General features: G+C 48.6%; 1 long non-coding RNA gene across 1 annotated transcript; it reads left to right on the top strand.

Moving 5' to 3' along the window:
* The first annotated feature begins 1,121 nt into the window (after positions 1-1,121).
* LOC112424187 (uncharacterized) lies at positions 1,122-7,182 on the top strand. The gene is made up of 3 exons (XR_003014905.2): positions 1,122-1,491; positions 2,687-2,810; positions 6,365-7,182. It is a non-coding gene; the product is annotated as an uncharacterized lncRNA (long non-coding RNA).
* The last annotated feature ends 937 nt before the right edge of the window (positions 7,183-8,119 follow it).

The raw sequence follows: 8,119 nt of genomic DNA, 5'->3' as shown, positions 1-8,119 counted from the left end.
GGGCCCTGCTCACACAGTGAACAGGCTCCATAGAGAAGACATTTTGACTGTAACATGTGAGACAGGAGGCAGAGAGGAGGCAGGGGTGGGCTTGTGACATATGAGGCCCCATGAATGAGCAGAATCTCTTGGCGAAAGGGAAGGTTACTGATTTGAAACACCATTTTCCTTTTTGCTAAGAACTCATCGAAGGTCATGTTAAACAGAAGTCTTGAATGATCAATTCCATGAAAACTCTCAAGTTATCTATTTGAGTAGCACACTCACCACCAACACAGAGCAAAGGTGGTAGATCCAAGAGAAAACCTAACAAGAGGAATTCACAGGCTCCTGGGTGCTAGCAGAGCTGGGGGCTGGGTGCACACTCCTCCAACCCTTGTATTCTTTTCATTCTTTCATGCCCACTCTCAACATTTGAAGGAGGAAAAGAAATGTTATTTAAAATAATGGGGGATTACAGCTGCTTGTGTTCAAGGGGACATGGCATGATCCATCTCCCCATAGGTGGTTTTTTCCGAACAGCTACCAATTTGGTGGATCTTTAGGATGTGAGAAGTTGAAGCCACTGAGTTAGTCTAAATGGGTGTTGACGGCAGTGACTGCTGCTGATACGGAAGGGAAGTGCTGGGAAGGGAAGAGCGTGGTCCCTTTAAATCATACAGAAGAGGGGAAGGGAAGTGCTGGGTAGAGGAGGGCATGGTCCCTGGCTAAGGCTCCACCCCTGGGCCTGTGCCCATGGACCTAGGTGAGGACAGGAATTTTTGTTTTCCTGACCAATTGTTGTATTTCCCAAGACCACCCTGGCCTGCCATGACCCCATCCTGTGCCTATAACAACCCCCGAGATCCTAGCAGGTAGACACACAGGCAGCTGGAAGTCAAGAAGAGCACATCAGCAGAGGAACATACGGGCAGCTGGATGTTGAGAGGAACACACTGACAGGCACCAGCATCCCAGCAGGCCACCAACTGGCAGAATGACGGCAGAGTTTGCCTGGGGCAGTTGGAGGAGAGCTCTGGGGAAAACCATCCCCGGAGAGACTCCAGGGGAAATCCATCTCCCTTCTGGTTCCTCCATCTGCTCAGAGCTACTTCCTCTCAATGCAACCTCTCAATGAAACCCAAGTGATTCTCTAAGCCCATGTGTGATCCAATTCTTCTGGTACACCAAGGCAAGAACCCCAGGATACAGAAAGCCCTGTGTCCGTGTGATAAGGCAGGGGTCTAACTGAGCTGACTAACACAGCCACCTGTGGACGGCTAAGCTAAAAGAGCATCCTGTAACACATGCTCACTGGGGCTTCGCCTGTAAACATTCACCCCCTAGACATCGCCGTGGAGTCAGAGCCCCACAGCCTGCCCGTCTGTATGCTCCCCTAGAGGCTGGAGCAGCAAGGCACTGAAGAAGCGAGTCGCACCCCATCACATGCCCTGGAAGGAGGACAAGGAAACTTTTCCCACTACAACTGGGGTTCGTCTGGGATCGCGGAAGGTAAGTGTGAGCAAATGTGAAGCTGTCAGGTCTGCCTTTCTTTCAAAACCCTGCCACCTCTCTCTCTTTCCTGCAGTTAAGAGGCTCTGTTTTTCTTCCCTCTCTTTCCTCTCTCACACACAATTTGAAATGGCTCTTATCTCTTTCTTTACAATGTTAAGTGTTTTGCTACAGGCTGCGGCAATGTTACTAAGTAAAATAAGTGTTTGGCTCAGTCCCCAAAGGTGCAAATCAGACCAATTTTTCCTAGAGGTGCCGTGTATGCCTCCACCTTGGCAGTTGCAGGTACACACGGCTCGGGTCACCTCTTCTTACTCTTTCCCTCCCAGCTTGGGCACCTGGGTGTGCCCACAACACGCAAAGGCCGAGTCCAACAACCATGAGAGGGGGTGGGAGGACGCCGAGGTGATAGCCGGGATCCTACAGGATAATTCTTGCCCACTGAGCCAATGGGAACCTCTCCTCCCCTGGCCAAGGAATTCAACCTGGTTGAGCTGGGAAAAGGATGGGAAGTTATAAGGATTAGAGGGCCCCACTTGCACTAAGCACGGGATTCTTCCCCAAGCATCCCCCTCTTTTTTGCCCCTTTAACTGTTTGTCTCTTTTTTTTCATTTTCTAAGTGAGAGGGCCTCCCTCCGCCCACAACACTCTGTTTCTAACAGGGAAATTAAAGGAGGAGCAACGCCCGCTGGCTGATAATAGCGCATTCTGCAGGGCTTATTTGAGACACTAAGTGGATACAAACATCCTCTGAAATGACGTTTTAGTCCCCAACTCAATTCCAAGCTTCAGGCTGAGGCCCTAGAAAGAAAAACCAGGTCTGAGGAATCCAAATCCAGGCAAACCAGCACAATGTAAATGAGCAGGACCAATTCCTGCTGCCTGAACCCCACCCACGGAAGAAGGCCATGCTTCATGGCATAAACAGGCCCAGGGAACTCGAAGTGTGCCAACAGCAGGGAGAAAGGAAGACACGGGTGAGGGTGGTTAATTCCTATTCTCCAGGTTTTCCCTGCTTCATGGGTACATACTGCATTGGTACCTAGGGCCAGCACCTGCCAAGGTCTTCGGGGCTCAGGGACAAGAGGTGAAAAGTGAAAGAAGGATGCTTGCTTTCTCTCTCCATCACACCCTTTGAGTTTTCACTGAAAGAAGGAAGGGAAATGAGGGAAACCTCTATTCTCTGTCTTTCAGAATGTGCAACCAGTTCTCTTCACCACCCCCAGCTTACACACCTCTAAAGTGTATCCTGAACCATTGGGACTGCTTTAATCCTCAGAATCTGGAGGAAAATGGCCTCGCAGCCCTCTGCACAAAGGTTTGGCCAAATTATGATTTACAGGAAGGACTGGCTTGGCCTCAGGAAGGAACCATTCCTTACCATCCAGCAATTAGAGCTTTTCTGTAGATGTGAGGATAGACAGTTCTGGGCCCGTATGTGCAGCTTTCTATACCTTGTAAGGCAATCCAGACCTTTGCCAACAATGTAGGATTGATCCAGCCCTCCTGTTTGCCATCTCAGGAAAGGCTGCAAGGGGCAAGCTCAGGGAATTAAAGATACAAGTCCCAGAGGCACTCCCAGCAGAGGAGCCACCTCCCTCAAGCCCTGCTCCTCTGGGTCCACACCAACCTCCCTATCCAACCTCAGCCTCTTACTTGCCCCCTCTTAGAAATCCCAAATTATTATTTACAGGAAGGACTGGCTTGGCCTCAGGAAGGAACCATTCATTACAATACCATCCAGCAATTGAAACATTTCTATAGATGTGAGGATAGATGGTTCTGCCCATATGTGCAGGCTTTCTATACCTTGGCAAGGCAATCCAGACCTTTGCCAATAATATAGGATTGATCCAGCCCTCCTGTTTGCCATCTCAGGAAAGGCTGTAAGGGGCAAGTCTGGGGAATTAAAGATATGAGTCCCAGAGGCACTCCCAGCAGAGGAGCCAACTCCCTCAAGCCCTGCTCCTCTGGGTCCACCCTGATCTCCCTATCCAGCTTCAGCCTCTCACTTACCCTTTCCAAGAAATCTTCACCCTAAACAAGACCCAGTATCACTCTTGCCCCTACAACAGATGCCCAGTGAATTTAGGCCCAGTGAGGTCCAGGTCCCCTTCTCCCTACAAGACTTAAAGCAAATTAAGGAGGATCTTGGCAAGTTTTCAGATGATTCTGATAGATATATAGAGGCTTTAATGGCCACCATGCAAGCCCACAAACCCCAGAATTCCAGGGTGCCCCTGTTAACTGCTAAATATATGGCAAGAACAGATATCTCTCTTCTAAAGTTTATTGGCTCCAACACAAGGTTTAATTTCCTCCACCAGGGTGAAATAGCTTGGGGCACAATGTTGTAGTTATCTCTGTAATCTTTGGCACTAAATTCTTTCCTTGTATAATACACATGTTTAACCCATACATACTTAACCTTATGAAACTTTCTTTTCCCCTCACACCTAGAAGCCATTGGCTCCCTTTTGCTAGGAACCCTTAGATAAACCTCTGGGAGGAATCTGACTGCCGTTTTCCCCTGCAAAATGCCCCCTGTTTGCAGGAAGCAGCTAAGACCGATCATCATCCATATTGTAATGGCAGTTAGATGTACCTCTTCAGAGGGTAGAAATGATCCAGAAGGGAACTGCTGGAAATGGAAGAGCATGGTCCCTTTAAATGATATCGAACTGTGGAAGATAAATGCTGGGTAGAGGAGGGCATGGTCTCTGGCTAGAGTTCCATCCCCGGGCCTGTGCCCATGGACCTAAGTGAGGACAGGAATTTTTGTTTTCCTGCCCAAATATTGCATTTCCCAAGACCAACCTGGCCTACCATGTCCCCATCCGGTACCTATAAAAACCCCTGAGACCCTAGCTACCTCCACTCAATAAAACCTGGCACTCATTCTCCAAGACCCTAGCAGACAGACACGCAGGCGGCTGGACATCAAGAGGATCACATCAGTGGAGGAACACATGCACACATGCATCAGGACATTGAGAGGAGCACACCAACAGGCATCAGCACACCGGCAGGCCACCAACCAGCAGAACAATGTGGAGTTTGGCTGGGGCAGTTGGTGGAGAGCTCGGGCCACCAACTGTCCCAACTCCAGGGAAAGATCATTTCCCTTCTGGCTCCCCCGTCTACTGAGAGCTACTTCCACTTAATAAAACCTTGCACTCATTCTCCAAGCCCACATGTGATCCGATTCTTCCAGTACACCAAGGCAAGAACCCCAGGATAGAGAAAGCCCTCTGTCCTTGCGATAAGGCAGGGATCTAACTGAGCTGGCTAACGCAGCTGCCTATGGATGGCAAAACTAAAAGAGCATCCTGTAACACACACCCACTGGGGCTTTCGCTGTAAACATTCACCCCTAGACACTGCTGTGGGATCAGAGCCCCAGAGCCTGCCTGTCTCTATGCCCCCCTAGAGGTTTAGCAGCGGGGCATTGAAGAATCAAGTCACACCTGCATCACGTGCCTTGCGAGGGGGACAAGGGAACTTTTCCCATTTCACTACTATGATGCTGGCTGCAGCAGGGAGCGCAACTTGGCCTGCACACTCCATGGAGCTCCCTGGGCACCACTGCAGCTGTCCAAGCTGCAGCTGCAGACCCAGGCCTGCTGGTCTATGGGCAGCCGCCCAAACTACAGCTGTGGGTCCGAGCCTCTCTGTGCTCTTGTGGGGAACCAGAAGCAGGCACGATCTGCCCTCTGGGGCGCAGCTTCAGCTGCCCAACCAGCAGCTGCAGACCTGGGACTCCCTCTCCATGGAGCAGGCAGGAGCCAGGGACATTGGGGAGCTCTGCCCCTTCCAAGTTGGTGCGGTGGGAGCTCCCTGGGTGTAGCTGCAGCTGCCCTCCCAGGCACGAGACCTGAGCATCTCTGCAGTCTGCCTCCTTGGGGTTGGGAAGACCCTCCCCACTGATGGCCCTGCTGGCTCTGGGGTGTCTGCTCCCACTGTCTGGCCTCTCTCCTCTCCTGGCACCTGCTTCCGTCCTGGAGCGAGGTTGTGGCTGAGCTCTGGGGCCATTAATAACAGCAGGAGGCAGATTGATTCCTGGGTGGAAAAGGATTGGTCTCCAGTACGGCCCCACTTTCAGGCCAGGAGGTTGGGGGCTGGGCTGCCAGTCCCACTGACCAGAGTGGGGTCTCATAGTACCTCTTCTGGACCCGCCCATAGCTGCCCATGGATCAATCAGCAGGCACTTTTTCCCCTCTGAGGCCCATAAAAGCCCAGGGGTCAGCCAGAGTAGGGCACAGGATGGCCTAAGTCCGAGAGACAACTGGAGGACTAGCTGCAGAAAGGAGGTACCCTCTCTGCTGAGATCAGGAAAGACATCAGGATGACCAGTGAGCAGAGAGGAGCTACCCTCTCCAGGGCCTCTGCTCTGCTGAGAGCTGAACACTCCACCGGACAACCAGCCTACAGAGAGGACGTATCCACTCTAGGCCTCCTCTGAGCTGTTCTAACACTTTATAAAGTTCATCTTCATCTTGTTCACCCTTCACTTGTGACTCTTCATTTATCTGCATACCTCATTCTTTCTGGATGTAGGAGAAGAACTCAGGCAAAAGGCACTACTGGCCGCAGAGGTTTCTGGCCAGAAAATTGATGCCCCAAAGATCCCATAACAGTGTGGTTTCTTGTGGAAGCCAAAGAGAGCTAAACTGCTTTGCTTAATGGAGCAACTAGAATCTTGGAGCTGTCTGCAGACGCCACCAGTTTGGGGAGTAGAGGGTGGAGTAGGGATCTTAGAAGAAATGGATGAAGTGGACAAGTAGTAAGGAAAGCAGGAATGAAGGACACCTAGTGAGAGTGCCAGCCGATAGCCTGAAATAATTTGTGAATTTTGTTTTCTATTCTATGCAGTGACAAAAACCCTTCTGTTAACCCAAAACCTTCAGCTACAGAAACAGAAGTAGCTTTTTCATTCTGGGATGACAACAGCAAAAAACAAAGAGCTACAAGATGCCAGGAAACTGAAAGAGGGAATTCAGTAGGATCAGGAAAATGGATAAATGAAAGAACTGGAGAAATTCAATGCTCATAAGAAGTCCTTGGATGCATTTGGGAAGACGCAATCTCTGCAGGGTCCAAGAAGGGGGCTCCAGCCAGGCAATGAGAGAACTGTTGACCTGGAGGACAGGAAGATCCAGGGCCTGAGTTACTAAAAAATGAAAGTTGTTAAGTGTACTGAAGGTTCTCCCTGCTCCTTTCATCCAGTCCTCATGTTGCTTCTGGTACTTCAATCTAATCCTGTATCCGCAACCTTAGCCAGGAGCCCGCTTTCTTTAGTCCACTCTTCTAACATTAAATCAACATGAGGATCATTTCCTAATTTGGGAAAGACAGTGATTGGAAATCAGTATTACTCTTTTCATCCCCAAAATATCACATTCTACTCCATCCTTGGATATTAATGCCTCACTTGCCTTCTGAGGCACTTGTCCTTGCACCATTTCTAATCCAGATATTCTCATATTTCTCTCTTCTCCCTTTTCTTTCCTTTCTTCTTTCATTCTACTATCCTATTACTAACTATATTCAGAGCATAGGACTTCAGTGTGTCCTTTTGTATGACTTTCCTGTTCAATGCAATTTGATTATAAAAACTTTCATTGACATGAACCTTCTGTCTTCCCACAGACCTATTAAATAGTGAAAACAAAAAAGATTGATCCAGTGTCTAATGCTGACTTTCCTTTAGAGTGTGTAGGGGAACATTACTGAAACAACCATTTATCTTTTTCATTCTAAGGCTTTGTCCCCTGAATATCTGACATTCAGGCTGTCTAATGACTATACAGGCTGGATGGGGCTAAAAGTCATCAATTCAGGGCAACTTTTATGTCTGAAGTCTTGATACGTATTTTTTTACCAGCCTACCCCAGCTCTGCTCTGAAGTACTTCCATAAGCCTGTCATTTCTGAATATTCTGATTCATCTAGGCAAGGTAGATTCCACAGAATTTAGGGCAGAAAATAATATAATCGTTTAAGTGTCAGGAAAGGCTGAAAACCCAGTATTGCTCTGAATAAAATCTAATTCTTCAAAATGCCCATTTACTTGCCCAACCTGCAACCCAGCATGACAATTTTACTTCCCTAGTCAAGGCACAGAAGCAAAACGAGAGTGTCCCCAAAAACTATTCTGGTGTCAGGCAGACAAGGATGCTGCCACTTCTTGAGCTGTTTACCTTGGGTGGGTCTACTTTTCCTCTCTGAGCATCGGTTTCTGCATCTGTAACACTGAAATAATTAGTTTTCCTGCCAAAGTTTGTATAAAAATTAAATTATATAATGTGTGTCAGGTGCCTAGCTGAGTGTCAAGCAATGAGTGGCTCCTTTACAAAGGTGACTGTCCCGCTCCCGGCCTCCCTTCCTGCTAAATGGACTGTTTCCTTTCATCCTTTGATGTAAGGATCATTTCCTAATTTGGAAGAGAAAGAGAGATTAGAAATCAGCATTAGTCTCTTCTTTTCATCCCCAAAATACCACAATCAACTCTATCCTTGGATACCGATGTAAGGAGATGACTTTAGTGCTCCAGATCCCTCACAATCAGTAAATGGCCTTATCTTCCAGCAAATGACAGATGCAAGTGTCAATCCTTCACTAACAATGC

The sequence above is a fragment of the Macaca nemestrina genome, chromosome 7, assembly GCF_043159975.1.
Source record: "Macaca nemestrina isolate mMacNem1 chromosome 7, mMacNem.hap1, whole genome shotgun sequence".
Taxonomy (NCBI): Eukaryota; Metazoa; Chordata; class Mammalia; order Primates; family Cercopithecidae; genus Macaca; species Macaca nemestrina.
Note: the sequence above shows the minus strand (reverse complement) of the source record. Positions and strands in the feature narration are given on the sequence as shown.